We start from the raw sequence: 14,545 nt of genomic DNA on the forward strand, positions 1-14,545 counted from the left end.
TAATGGATATCTAAATGTATGTTGCAGATGGAATTATATTGTAAGTCAAACAAAACTGTTTGAATGTCAACTAGAGATGGTTGTGAAATATGTGAATGGAACACAGTACCATGCTAGTACCACATGTTCAGAGCAGCAGAGGCTTGTAGCAAGATTATGACATGGAACAGTGTATGGAACACAAATCGAAGGACTATAATTGCGAAGTTGAGTAGTGACAGGCCGTATTGGCCACAAAGGTGAAAATACATATTATCTTATTCCTTAAATAAAAGTTTGTCAATTACGTAGATGATTCAACTGATTTAATACATTTTCCTGGCATCCAAGAATCTTGCGGAATTTATTAATCAACACTCTTATTTTTTTCTAGAGTACTTTGGGCTTTCTATGTACACAATTATGTCATTAAGGAATAATGACAGCTTTATTTTGGAGGTTCCAATTTTGTACTTCTATTTCTTTTTCTGTTATACAATTTAGTTACTCTAGTTGAATAGAAATGTTGATAGAAAACATTAGAGTCTTCTTTTTGAATTCTGAAGAAGATAATTAAGTATTTGATCCCTAAATATGAAGTTATATCCAGGGGCTTTTATCTTTTTAATGATATCTCTTATAGAGTATGATTTCCCTTCTATTACATTTTTTTTTTTTTTTTGACATGGAGTTTCTCTCTTGTTGCCCATGCTGGAGAGCAATGGTGCAATCTTGGCTCACTGCAACCTCATCCTCCAGGATTCAAGCGATTCTCGTGACTCAGCCTATTGAGTAGCTGGGATTACAGGCACCTGCCACCATACCTGGCTAATTTTTTTGCATTTTTAGTAGAGATGAGGTTTCACCATGTCGGCCAAGCTGGTCTCAAACTCCTGACCTCAGGTGAACCACCCGCCTCGGCCTCCCAAGGTGCTGGGATTACAGGCGTGAGCCACCGTACCCGGCCCCTCTATTACTATTTAATAGAGAGTTTCAAATATATATCAATCAAAAGACATATTGATTAGTAAAACTACAGTGCTTTTAATTTATAGCCATTTATTTAAAAATACTAAGTATAATATATGCATACACACACGTATACATACACATACACATTAAATAGGGTAGGGTATCTTAGTGTGAAACTCATTTCATTATTTTATCATTTTGTATGTATACATTATATACATTTTCTTTTTATTATACAATAAAATGCAAAGTTTAAAAAGCGCATGTCACAACATTTTATGTATCTCCTGATTATGAAAATAATTTTATTTGTATATAACTAATTACTATAGAGTCTTTATGATGTGCCAGGCACTCTTATGAATGCTTTATAGAATGTAACTCATGTTCATGTGAAAATATCAAAATGAAAGTATCCTCCAAATACTTAGAATGCCATCTTGTAGGAACTGAATTACAAGAAAATTATATTTTTATTTTATACTTTCAAACTATATTAAAATATTTACATTTAATTTAATTTAATTTTTGGAAGTACTAATTTGCCATTATACTTTATGCAAATAGACAATAGGCATTTTTATTTCATGCAGATATTTTATGATTTTTATTTTCTACGAAACAAGAATATGATTATTGCTTCACATTGGAGATATAGATATAGATAGATAGATAAATTCTTTTTTGAGACATGGCCTCACTCTGGTCGCTCAGGCTGGAGTGCAGTGGCACCATCTGGGGTCACGGCAACCTCCGCCTCCCAGGTTCAAGCGATTCTCCTGCCTCAGCCTCCCAAGTAGCTGGGACTACAGGCATGCAACACCACGCCTGGCTAATTTTTGTATTTTTAGTAAAGATGAGGTTTCACCATGTTGGCCAGGCTGGGCTCAAACTCCTGACCTCAAGTGATCCACCAAGATCGGGCTCCCAAAGTGCTGGGATTATAGGCATGAGCCACCATGCCCGGCCTGCACTGGGGATATATTTATAAATGTTGGTGTTGGAAGCCATCAGATCTAGATTTCGGTAAGACTCAATTTGATTATGCACATATACCTATAGTTTTTTAGGTCTAGTTAACATAGTTGTTTAGAATCTGTAAAAAAAGACAGAAGTTTGGGATTGATTTTTTTTAATCAAGCAGTTTGCTGTGTTTTCTGATTACAAATTACCATCAACTATACTTCTCTGGCCCTGACAAAAACAAGAGTTTTTCTTGTTTTTCACAAATTGCTTTTTTACTTGGGGGTGATGGTGCCTATGTGTGAGTCATTTACATTGTGTATTCCAGTCATTGCCTCTTCATCCTATGAATAAGCAACTATCATATCCAAGTTGTACTAAAGAGTTTTATGAATGGATGTATCTCTCATGTTTATGAAAAATATATTAATCCTTTACAAGTAGATGTCAGTTGTGGATAGTTATTTTATAAATATGCTCTTCTTCAGGCTTCTCCTGAATCTCAGTGTGTGCCCTAGAAACTGAGGAGATATGTTGGCCAAAGGAAATATCCCAAATCATTACTATGAGTTCTGTGTCCCTTCATTTTTTCTGTATGTTTAAAAGTATTTATCTATGGAAATGCAAATATTGTTCCTCCACCTGCATATATCTGCTTTTCTTCACTCTAGTTTGCCTTTGGGTTATTACCATTGTACTTTACTTGGTAATAACCCAACTCTTTGGAGAAAGTAACTTCTATTGCCATTGCTGAAAAACCCTTTCACTATCCTTTGTCATGTCTTACTGTTTCAGAACATATTTTGTTTGATCTTAATTATTGCTTGAGGCAAAACAGGTGGTTCCCTTCCCTGTTTTAAACCACAGCAGATCAAGGTTCTCTGATGATGGTAAACCTGAAGCCCTTATAAAGCCAAACTTGTTGTGTGCAAACTTTTCTCATTTTGCACCTGTCGTTTTTCATCAGGGTTCATCATAGCCACCTCATGCTGTGCAGCCACATGGCCACCAAAATGATGCTTACCATTACAAACAGGAGCACAGCTTGAGGTCTTACCAGCTTTTGTAGAAGGAGAATGTTTGAGGGAAAATGAAAATGAAAAAAAAAATTGAATTTAACTCATTTAAAAATATTTCATATATTTTTATTCTTATGTTTACTATTTAAGGTCACACTCTATATACTGATTTTTAAATATATTTCAGAAAAAAGACTGATGAGAAATAGATGGAAGAGTATGGGAAGAATTATTTGATGACCAATAGTGATTGCTATTAGGTAGTTTATTAACCTTTCCCATTGAAAAATAATAAAAGGAAAACAAATGGAAATAAAGCAAAAATGGCTCAGGTGACTCAATATAATAATATATAATATAGTATATAGATTATACACATGTGTGGATATATATGTACATACACACATATATACACATACACACAAATATATATAATTTATATTTATGCTTTTTGGCAATTAAAATATTGATCTCACTATTTTATGCAATGCTAATTACATAAAAATATTAAGTAATTTGCTCATCGATCTAAAGGAGAGGTTACTATTAATTTTACACATTTCTGTTTTTTCTGCATTTTTATGAAAAAACATCTTTACTATTATAGACAAATCTATATTTAAAACCAGTATTTAAAATATTATGAATTACGTAAACATACTTAAAACACAATAAAGTAGCACATTAAATGTATGCACACACACACGTAAAACTGGTATCATCTATACCAAACTCTAAAAAGGTATGGTTCCAGGTAGTTGGACCATGCATAGTTTATGTTCTTTATTCAGTTTTTCTGGATTTGCTACATTTTCTCCTACGGATATGTGTAATATAAAATAAGGAAACTAACTTTCTTCGAAAAAGACAAATTTAAACCCATACAAATCACTGTGACAAAAGGAATAATCTGAAGTTAATTCAAACTTCACTAAACCCAGCAACATAAGTATGAGGTAATTATTTTTGTAGGAAGGTAATTGACCTATGCATTTAATATGGTTTGGGGTAACTATGCAGATAAAGTTTTATTATTATCAAAAGTATAGCCAGAAAATATGGGAGACAAATTTCAAACAATTTAGAAGAAAAATATACAAGAGGTGAGAGCATGAGATGATTAAAAAAAAAAAAAAAAGTAATGCAAGTTTTCTGAAGTGAATTTGCTTTTAGTATTTGTAATGATATCAAAGAAGGGGAACAAAGTGCCCAAAATGCAAGTTCTGAGATGTCTATACAATGGTTAGGGGAAAATGATACAAAAAGGGATTTAAAATGAAGACATGTAAAATAAAAGAATATATTTTATGACATTTTCTTTCAGGCCAAGCGTTAAGTATATCATATACATTATTAAAAATGGTTTCAGAGACAAAGTAGCTTCATAAATTGTTGCTATAATATATGAGTTGTATCTATCTTGACTCTGCTAAATAATTATCAAAGTCAACATTCTGGATGTCCCAGAAAGGAGAAATCAAGACTTGTAAGAACAGTAAAATGTAATTATATCCTACAGATTTTCTAAATCTAGAACTTTCCATTTTTATATCTAAAGAGATCTACAAAACCAGCCTGTGATGATTTAAGTTCATTTTTTCAAGTGAATGCTAGTAATTTCAATTCATGCTTAATATTAGTAATTTATACCGCAAAACAGAAAAGATGTAGTTTGGAGACAGAAGAGAGCATCTGTGGTTACTTTGGTTATGAATTTTTTGATAAAGGTTAGCATGAGGGTGAAATACATGTGTATAAATATATGTATATCCACACATACATATATACACACACATATACATATATACGTATATATACATGTGTATATACGTATATATGTATATGTATATATGCATATACATGTATATGTGTATATGCATATATACACACATCCACTATATATACACACATACATATATACGTGTGTATGTGTGTATATATGTTTATATATGCATATGTATATATGTTTATATGTGCATATATGTATATATATGTTTATATATGCATATATAAATATAAATGTGTATATATCATATTTATATATGTATATATGCATACACACACACTACATATATACATGCACACACACACATCCACTATATTTATTGGACTATGTGTTCAGAAACTGCTATGATAATCATACCTGATGTTTCTTTGATTTGCTTAATTCTCTATACAAGTTGTACTCAGTAAATATTTGTTAAATTGAAATTTTTTCTCAAAAATACACTTATTTAAAAGATGAGTTTACAAACATCTGCATTTACCTTAACAAAGCAATGATTTTATGTACAAGGCCCAGTGACTGCAGAAATTAACAGTTTTAAGTATTAATCTTAAACAGTTTCTCATGGAATGGCTTATAGACTGAATTCTGTGTCACTATGAGCATTCAAAACCCTAAATGCAGTTAAAAATGAACTACCTGCTGTTGCAGTGAAATTGCCAGCAAATTAGCACTTAAGCAATTCAATTCTAGCAAAGCAGGTGTACAAGTATGCTGCCACCTCAGAACTCTTCCTCAGGTATTACCCATTGTGAATGGAAAATGGTAAAATGCCATAGGTAGAGAGAAGATGGTTTTATTCTTTTTTTACATTTAAATTTCATTTTCAAAGTACCCTTTTAGTGCCATTTAGTGCCAGAAGAATATTGACAATTTATGTAACTTTCTCCAGTTTAACATATGCTATAACTTTTGTTCTGTAGAAAATTTCTGCTTTCTTCATGGATTTCCTTTTCTGATGATAGGAGTGAGTTTTAGTATACCCCAAAGATACAGTTAAAATTAATTTTATCTGTGACTTGAGTAGTTTTCAATTTTTCTATTTGAGTTAAATTACAGTAAATCATCATGCATATTAATTCCATTTGATATAATTTATTTAGTGTTCCTGAAATTGATGTTTGTTTTTATCAAGAATGTCCCACTATTATTATGCAGAAAGTTTTAAAAAGTGATAAAATAAATTTATTGAAGGTTATCTACATTTATAGTTGTTTACCCGATTTTAATTAATAAATATGGGATTGTCAAACACTTAAAAAACCTCTCTTTGCATTTTCATATTTTATAAAATGTTTAAATACAAATAGTTTACACTATGTTGATTATAAATATGTTTAAAATTAATATATATTTATGTTTTATACTTTTATTTACAATTGATATCTCAAGTCTTTCTATATTTAAGACAGATCCCACTGCTGTGAAACAAATGTTCGTAGATTCGGTCATTCAACATCATAATTAATTGTTCTGGCAATTCAATTTCAAAGTTGAAACTTAAAATTTTTATAGTGTAGCTGTAAAAACAGGTGATAGTAGGGGATAGATGACCAGAAACTTACCAAGAGAATATTTTATTGTGTAAAAAATCACTCAAGAAATCTCTATCTGAATTATTTTATCATAAGTACAAAAACAATCAGTTTTGAACTACATCACCCAGAAAATACATTTACATCTTTAGTCTCTCTTTTCATAGTTCTAACATTCTTTGCCTATAAATTTCAAAACTGTATTAAGTTATGTTTCCAAGGAGCTAAAGGTAAATACTTGTCCTTGAACAGTTATTCCCCCTGAACAGTTATTCCCCCTGATATTCCATTGAATTCCTTTTGCACTGAATTATTATCTGATATTAATATTGCTTCAATTTTTTGTTATTAGTAATTGTCTAATTTGTCTACTTCTATTCCTGTATTTTCAGTTTTTGTGGTTTTTTTTTATTGTCTTACACATTTTTATCATTTATAACAATTTTTAAGCATTATTTAATCCAATTTGTGTTTTTAAAGAATTATATTTAACTTACATTTATTGTCCTTGCTATATGTATAATGCATGTGTATGTATGAGGCTAACCTTATTTTTTTAATCACTATGCATTCTTGCTGTAATAATTTACTGACTGATTTGCATTTCCTGCATTTTGCTTGTTCTGTGTTTCTTCCAACACCTCATCTTCAAAGGTTTTCTTGTTAAACAAAATCTATTCTGTAGTGGCTTAAATATTTAACACCTATTTATACCTGTTTTTGATAAATTTTTAAAAGTAATTCATAAATGCATTTACCCAGTAAAGAAGACCACTTGTGATAAGAGCTTGACTTCTGCTTTAAACTCTTCAACTTGATAAAAAGTAATAAATATTTTAAAGCGTATTGATATTTTAAATTTATTAATCAAAATTATTTAGACTTCAGTTCCAATGTATTATGTTATATATTAACGCTATCATAACGTATATATTCTTCAGAAAATTACTTTTTATTTAAGATTATGTATTTAAAGCTTTTCCATGTTGATAAACTGATACAATAATACTGTTTTTTAAAATAACAGTATTATTATGGTCGTCAATTTGCTATTTGAGCAGGGCTTTGCAGGAACAGCTTGTCTTTGTTGTACTTAGCATTACTTAGGGTTACTCTGAAACTGGAGGTTAAATCACCACAGTTTGTTCGCTCACATACCTGGTAGTTGATGCTGGCCGTCAGCAGGGTCCTTAGCTAGACCTATGTGCCTAAATATGTCAACATGATTTCTTCATGTAGCCTCGGCCTCTTCATAACATGACGTCTGTGTTCTAAAAGGCAAGCGTCCTAAAAAAAAAAAGCCAAGAGGAAGTTGCAGTGTCTTTCTAAGCTGGTCTAATATATTACTTAGTCTCACTTCTGCTACATTTTATTTATTTATTTATTCTCCCCCCTCGCATCCTGTGTTTATTTTATTGTTTCGCAGCAGGGTGCCCAACATAGAACATAATTGCAAGTACTCAGCTGTGCAAAAGAGGGGCTAGTGCTTAAGTACAAATGGGGAACGTGATTCTTTTGTTTTAAATGAATAATTAAACATGACTTGGGTCCTACAAGCATCTGGACTCTAGGTCTGAGTACTGGAGTGCCTCGCCCGTGGGCCCACAAGGACACCCTGGTTCCCTTCCCCCAGTGATCAAGACATGGAATCCGGTACCGATGGCTGGATCATAATGTGCTCCTTTTCTTTTCTCTTTTCTTTTCTTATTTTTCTTATTTTTTTTCTTTTTCTTTTCTTTTTTTTTTTTTTTAGATGGAGTCTCGCTCTGTCGCCCAGGCTGGAGTGCAGTGTCGCAATCTTGGCTCACTGCAAGGTCCGCCTCCCGGGTTCACGCCATTCTCCTGCCTCAGCCTCCCAAGTGAGTAGCTGGGACTACAGGCGCCCGCCACCACGCCCGGCCAATGCGCCCCTTTTCTAGAGCCTTCCCTGGCCATCTACAGGCAGGGTCCGGCTGGGAAAAAGATGATTGGAATTTCTCGAACATCGATGGTTTGCACACTTGAGGATTCTACGTGGTTCTCTTGGTTCCCTTGGTGTGTGTGGAGGATGCCAAGGCCCTTAGCTTACCTTCTTCAGCTCGTCATACAGGACCAGCACGAAACCCGCCCCCACCCCCATGCCTCTGAGGACGTTGGACCACGCACCCTTGAAAAAGGCCTTGGCCGCCTCGTCTCTGAAGATCTTCCTCCAACAGTCTGCGGTGCCCGTGTACATGACGTCAGCTCCTTTGCGCCCGGACTGCGTCATCATCTGCCGCCGCACTGTGTCGAAGGGGTAGGACACCACGCCAGCCATGGCAGTCACGGTCTGCACGATCATCCAGCTCACCAGGATGTGCGTGTTCTTGAGGTCGGGGAGCATGCCCTTGGCCGTATCGTACACCCCAAGCAGGCGGCCTGGTAGATGATGATGCCCTGCACGGAGACGCTGAAGCCCTGGTACAGGCCCCGGATGCCGTCGGACTTGGGGATCTTCACCAGGCAGTCTCCCAGGCCTCGGAACTCGCTCTCCGTGCCCGACTTTTCCACGTCGGCTGCCAGGCAGATTCTGGTGAAATCCAGGGGATACACGACTGCCACGCTGCCAGAGGCCAGGTTGCCCGCAAAGTACCTCCAGAACTGCATGTGCTTGTCCACGCCCCCTAGGAAGATCTGCTTGTACTTATCCTTGAAGGCGAAATTGAGGACTTGCGTGGGGAAGGAGCGGATGACATTGGCCAGGTTGCCCCTCTAGAAGGACAGCACGCCCTGATCCTTGGGGATGCGGACGATGCAGTCCACCATGCCCTTGCACTGCTGTTCGGCGGCGACCGGCATGCTGGCGTGCTGCACCTGCAGCTGCAGCTGGACCCGCTTGATCGATGCCATGGCTGTCCTGGACATAGCGGCGGTAATGCCTCCGGCCAGGAAGTCCTTGGCGAAGGAGGTGGCTTGTTCCGTCATGGTGGCCGAGAGGGCAGCGGAGCGGGCGGACAGCCCGAGAGCGGGCGCAGAGAGTGAAGGGAGGGCATCGCTGGCTCAGTCCTGCCGCCACCAGAACCGAAAGCAGCTACATTCTATTTATTAATTATGATCTCCAAAGGTCCCCACCTCCTATAGAAGAGAGGCAAGATTCTGGAAGAGTAGGTTGGACTGAGATATTGCTATGACCATTATGAAAAATATAGCCTACCACAGTGTTCCTTGTCATCGAAACAGCTCTTATTCTGCTCACACGCTAAATATAATCATCTGTGTCCCAGGCCTCCACCCATAAAGTCTCATTCCATCAGAGATTCCATCTTAGGTATATGAGTTCCAGATGTGGATGAGTTTTCTTGGGTGTAGCACTTCAATTGCAGCTCCGCTGATTTTCTCTCAATCTGAAAACTCGTAAATTAATGAGGCAAGTCCTCTGTCCTCTATATTCAACATAAGATAGAAAGAAAGACGTAGGATAACTACAATAGATGCTTTTACTCCAAAAGGCGGCAATGGGAGGCATCCTAGCAATTCTGAAATCCACTGAGTCCTGTTTGCCAGTTCCCTGCTTGCCTAACCACACGCAGGCCTGATTATGTGGTCTAATGTTCCGTGACTCTTTGCTGTGCCCATTGGGCTTACATCTTTACATCACCAGTTATTCTTCCTTTTCAATTAAAAAAAAAAAAAATCATGCTTGCAACCGAGTAGTTTTCTCAGCCTCCTTGCTGCCCATGGTAGTTCAAGGGTCTGCATACCTAACTTTTCATTTTTACTTTCTCCGTTTCAGTTCAAGCTGACATAATATGCTTAAAATCTCTGTGGGTTTTATCTAATTCCATTATAATGCAACCTATTAGATAAAAGCCACACCCCAAAACTTCATTAAAGTAAGCTCTTCTTTATACAGCACTTTAGAGATGTTAGACCATTGTCAGATGGTCTTTATTATTCCTTATAAGAAATTCATGAGTTATTTGTATCATTGTCTATTTAAATGTAAACTGTACTGTTTCTCCGGATACTATCAATATTATTTATTTTGTTTCTGAAGTTGTACTATGATAGCACAGGGGATTGTTTTTTCTTTTGTTTTTTTGAGACAGGGTATCATTCTGTCTGTCACCCATGCTGGTGTGCAGTGGTGTGATCATAGCTCACTGTAGCCCAGACCTTCCTGGTTTCAGGTGGTCCTTCCACCTCAGCCTCCTAGTAGCTGGGACTATAGGCATGTGCCACCACACGCAGCCAATTATTGTATTTTTGGTAGAGAAAGAGTTTTGCCTTGTTGCCCAGACTGGTCTCAAACTCTTAGACTCAAACAATCCACCAGCTTCAGTCTCCCAGTGTGTTGGTACTACAGGCATGAGCAACCACGCTAGGCATAGGATATAGTTTTCTTTGTATGAATTATGCTCGATGCTCACTGAGCTTTTATAGCTTCAAGTTAATACATACTTGGCTGTTATTTTATCTTTTTTTTTCTAATCTTTTCCACCTTTTTTTTTCTTGCTAGGCTCACCTAGCATTTTCTGACTTAACCCACTGATATTGCCTTATAGGACTCTGTGTGTATGTTTTATTTGTTCATAGAATTTATTTTTAGTTCTTTTTCATGGTTTCCATATATCTGCTATTTCCCATCTGTTTGTTCATTTTATTAATGTTTCATCTAAGGATCTTGAATATATGTGTAATACCTTTAAAAATGTCCTTGTATGTTAGCTCCAACATCTGATCATAGTGATGACTTTTTTTTTCTTTTTTTATAATTTTTTTTCACTTTTGTGGGTACACAGTAGATGTATATATTTATGGGGTACATACGATATTTTGTTACAGGAGTGCAATGCATAATAATCATATCATGGAAAATGGAGTATTTATTCCCTCAAGCATTTATCCTTTGCATTACAAGCAATCCAATTATACTCTTAATTATTTAAAAATGTACAAGTATATTATTGTTGACTATAGTCACCCTTTTATGCTATCAAACACTAGGCCTTATCTATTTTTTTTTTTCTGTGCCAATTAACAATTCCCACCTCCCCACCAACCCCCTACTATACTTCCCAGCCTCTGGTAACCATTTCTATTTTTACTCTCTATTTCTGTGGGTTTAAGTGTTTTGATTTTTAAATCCTACAAATAAATGAGAACATGTGATGTTTGTCTTTCTGTTCCTAGTTTATTTCACTTAACATAATGACCTCCAGTTTCATCCATGTTGTTGCAAATGACTGAATGTCATTCTTTTCTTATGGCTGAATAGCACTCCATTGTGTATAAGTACCACATTTTTCTTATCCATTCATCTGTTGATGGACACTTCAGTTGCTTCCAAATCTTGCCTATTGTGAACAGTGCCGCAACAAACATAGGAGTGCAGATATCTCTTCAATATGCTGATTTCTTTTCTTTGGTGTAAATACCCAACAATGGAATTGCTGGATTGTATGGTAGTTCTACTTTAGTTTTTTGAAGAGCCTTCAAACTGTTCTACATAGTGATTGTACTAACTTTCATTCACACCAACAGTGTATGAATGTTCTCTTTCCTCCACATTCTCTCCAGCATACGTTATTTCCTGTCTTTAGGAAATAAGCCATTTTAACTGGGATGAGATTGTATCTCATTGTAGTTTTGATTTGCATTTCTCAATGATGTTGAGCACCTTTTCACATGTCTGCCATTTGTATGTCTTCTTTTGAGAAATGTGTGTTCAAATTATTTGTCCATTTTAAAATCCATTTATTATATTTTTTTCTTGTAGAGTCATTGGAGCTCCTTATATATTCTAGCTATTAACCTTTTGTCAGATAGTTTTCAGATATTTTCTCCCACTCTGTGGGTTGTCTCTTCACTTAATGGATTGTTTCCTTTGCTTTGCAAAAGATTTTCAACTCCACATGATCCCATTTGTCCATTTGCTTTGGTTGTGCTTGTGGGGTATTTCTCAAGAAATCTTTCCCCAGACTGATGTTTTGAACAGTTTTTCAATGTTTTCTGGCAGTGGTTTAATAGTTTAAGGTCTTATATTTAATTTTTTAATTTTTAATTCATTTTTATTTGAATCAATATTTTATTTGAAGAGATGTGGATCTGGTTTCATTCTTCTGCATATTGATATCCAGTTTTCCCAGCATCATTTATTGAAAAAACTATCTTTTCCCCAGTGCATTTTTGGTATCTTTGTTGAAAGGTAAGTTAAAAATGACTTCTCTGTAGGTATGTGGATTTGCTTCTAGGTTCTTTCTTCTGTTCCACTGGTCTATGTTTCTGTTTTTGTGCCAGGACTATACTGTTTTGGTTACTGTAGCTCTGTAGTGTAATTTGAAGTCAGGTAATATGATTCCCTCAGTTTTGTTCTATTTGCTTAGGATAGCTTTGGCTATTCTGGGTCTTTTGTGATTGCATATAAATTTTAGGACTTTTTTTTCTAGAATGTCATTGATATTTTGATAAGAATTGCATTGAATTTGTAGATTGCTTTGAGTAGTATGGACATTTTAACAATGTTGATTTTTCCTTCCATGAACATAGAATATCTTTCAAGTTACTGGGGGCTTTTTCAATTCCATTAATCAGTGTCTTATAGTTTTCATGCAGTACATCTTTCTCAGATTCATTTGTTATTTTTCAATGGAAAGGAACAGGGAGTCATTGTATTACAACAACATATGGGCTTTCAGTTTGGAATATACCAAGGTTGGAATTCCACTTCTGCTAATTGCAATGTGTATGTTCTTCAGCAAATTACTTAAACTTTCTGCACTTCCTTGATCTCATTTTCCCAGTGGTAGTAATAATTGACAATTTAGATATTTTGTATTAAGATTAAATGAAAAATAGATGTGAAAATACCTGGTAGAGTAACTATACAAAAGTGGCACTGGCTAATTTTAGTTTTCATCTTTAGATGAGACAAATCAAGTTATTTTATGTCAGATTATAATTTGCATAAGTAGATAATGGCAGATATGATTTATTTCCATTTTTATTGGTCTTTATTTTCAATTGATGCAGTGTTTTATTTTTAAGATAGTATAGTAGTAGCAGCAAAATAAAAAATTACTGTGCAATCTTCATGTGTCTACTAAAAACATTGAATGTGGCTCTTAAATGTGTGTATTAAAGATGGAGTAAGTTTCTAGAGAGAATTGAAGCACATAGGGACATATAATCATTAACCCTAAATTGTTTTTAAACTTGTTTAATATCTTTAAATGTTATGGAGAACAATCACTGGGGCACCAGAGCTGAAAAAAGAAGCAAGTAATACATTTTGCCTACAGTAATGTGCTAGAAATCAGTGGAAAACTAAATTACTGTTATGGAATAATTGTCATTAGCTCATATACTTTATGGTAGTATGCACTTTCTCTAATGGTGTCTAAACTCATTTAATAAAACCATGAGCACATCATCTCTGGGAAAGCTGAGGGGGGAAATATATGTGTGTGTATATACATATATATATATATCTATATATATATATATATAGATATAAATTTTTAATGTTTTTTAAAGGAATTTTGCTCTTGTTGCCCAATTTGGAGTACAATGGCATGATCTCGGTTCACTGCAACCTCTGACTCCTGGGTTCAAGCAATTCTCCTGCCTCAGCCTCCTGAGTAACTGGGATTACAGGCATGTGCCAGCACGCAAGGCTAAGTTTGTATTTTTAGTGGAGTCAGGGTTTGTCCATGTTGGTCAGGCTGATCTCGAACTCCCAACCTCAAGTGATCTGCTTGCCTTGGCCTCTGAAAGTGCTGGGATCAGAGGTGTGAGCCACCATGCCCAGCATGGAAAATATTTTAAGTAAGCCAAGTTCACATACTTAATGGCAGTGCTAGGGTTTGAGTTTGATTTGGAGTCTGTAATTTTGCCATTTCTATATGTGTCATGATCTATGGTGACGGATATTTAAAATTCTGCCATCCACTTACTCATAATAAAACAATACATTTGGATAGACTGATGATCAATATTCTAGCTATCTAAGGCATCCATGTTCATTATGAATTTAGGTGTTATGATTGCTATGACTTTGGAAATAAACTCTCCCTTTTCTGACATTAAAACCTATAGAAACAGTCTCCTCTCATTTCCAGTAGCAAAACAAATAGCACTGTCTCATGCCATATCCATTTCTTATTTACTCAGCAGAATTTCCCATGGGCGGTAATTAATGTTAGGACAAGTGGATTTTTCAGATTTGGGGGTTCAGCTACCCAAAAGTTAGTTGAATTACCCCAAGATTTATTTTCTTATAATTAATATCCTAGGAAAATGATATACCTTTTATACTATGACTAAAATTTTGT

At 35.3% G+C, this 14,545-nt stretch overlaps 1 pseudogene; it reads right to left on the minus strand.

Annotated features, from left to right (window-relative positions):
- Positions 1-7,745: 7,745 nt before the first annotated feature.
- LOC106993719 (ADP/ATP translocase 3 pseudogene) lies at positions 7,746-9,212 on the minus strand (annotated as a pseudogene).
- Positions 9,213-14,545: the final 5,333 nt, after the last annotated feature.

This window comes from Macaca mulatta, chromosome 15 (genome assembly GCF_049350105.2).
Source record: "Macaca mulatta isolate MMU2019108-1 chromosome 15, T2T-MMU8v2.0, whole genome shotgun sequence".
Classification (NCBI taxonomy): domain Eukaryota; kingdom Metazoa; phylum Chordata; class Mammalia; order Primates; family Cercopithecidae; genus Macaca; species Macaca mulatta.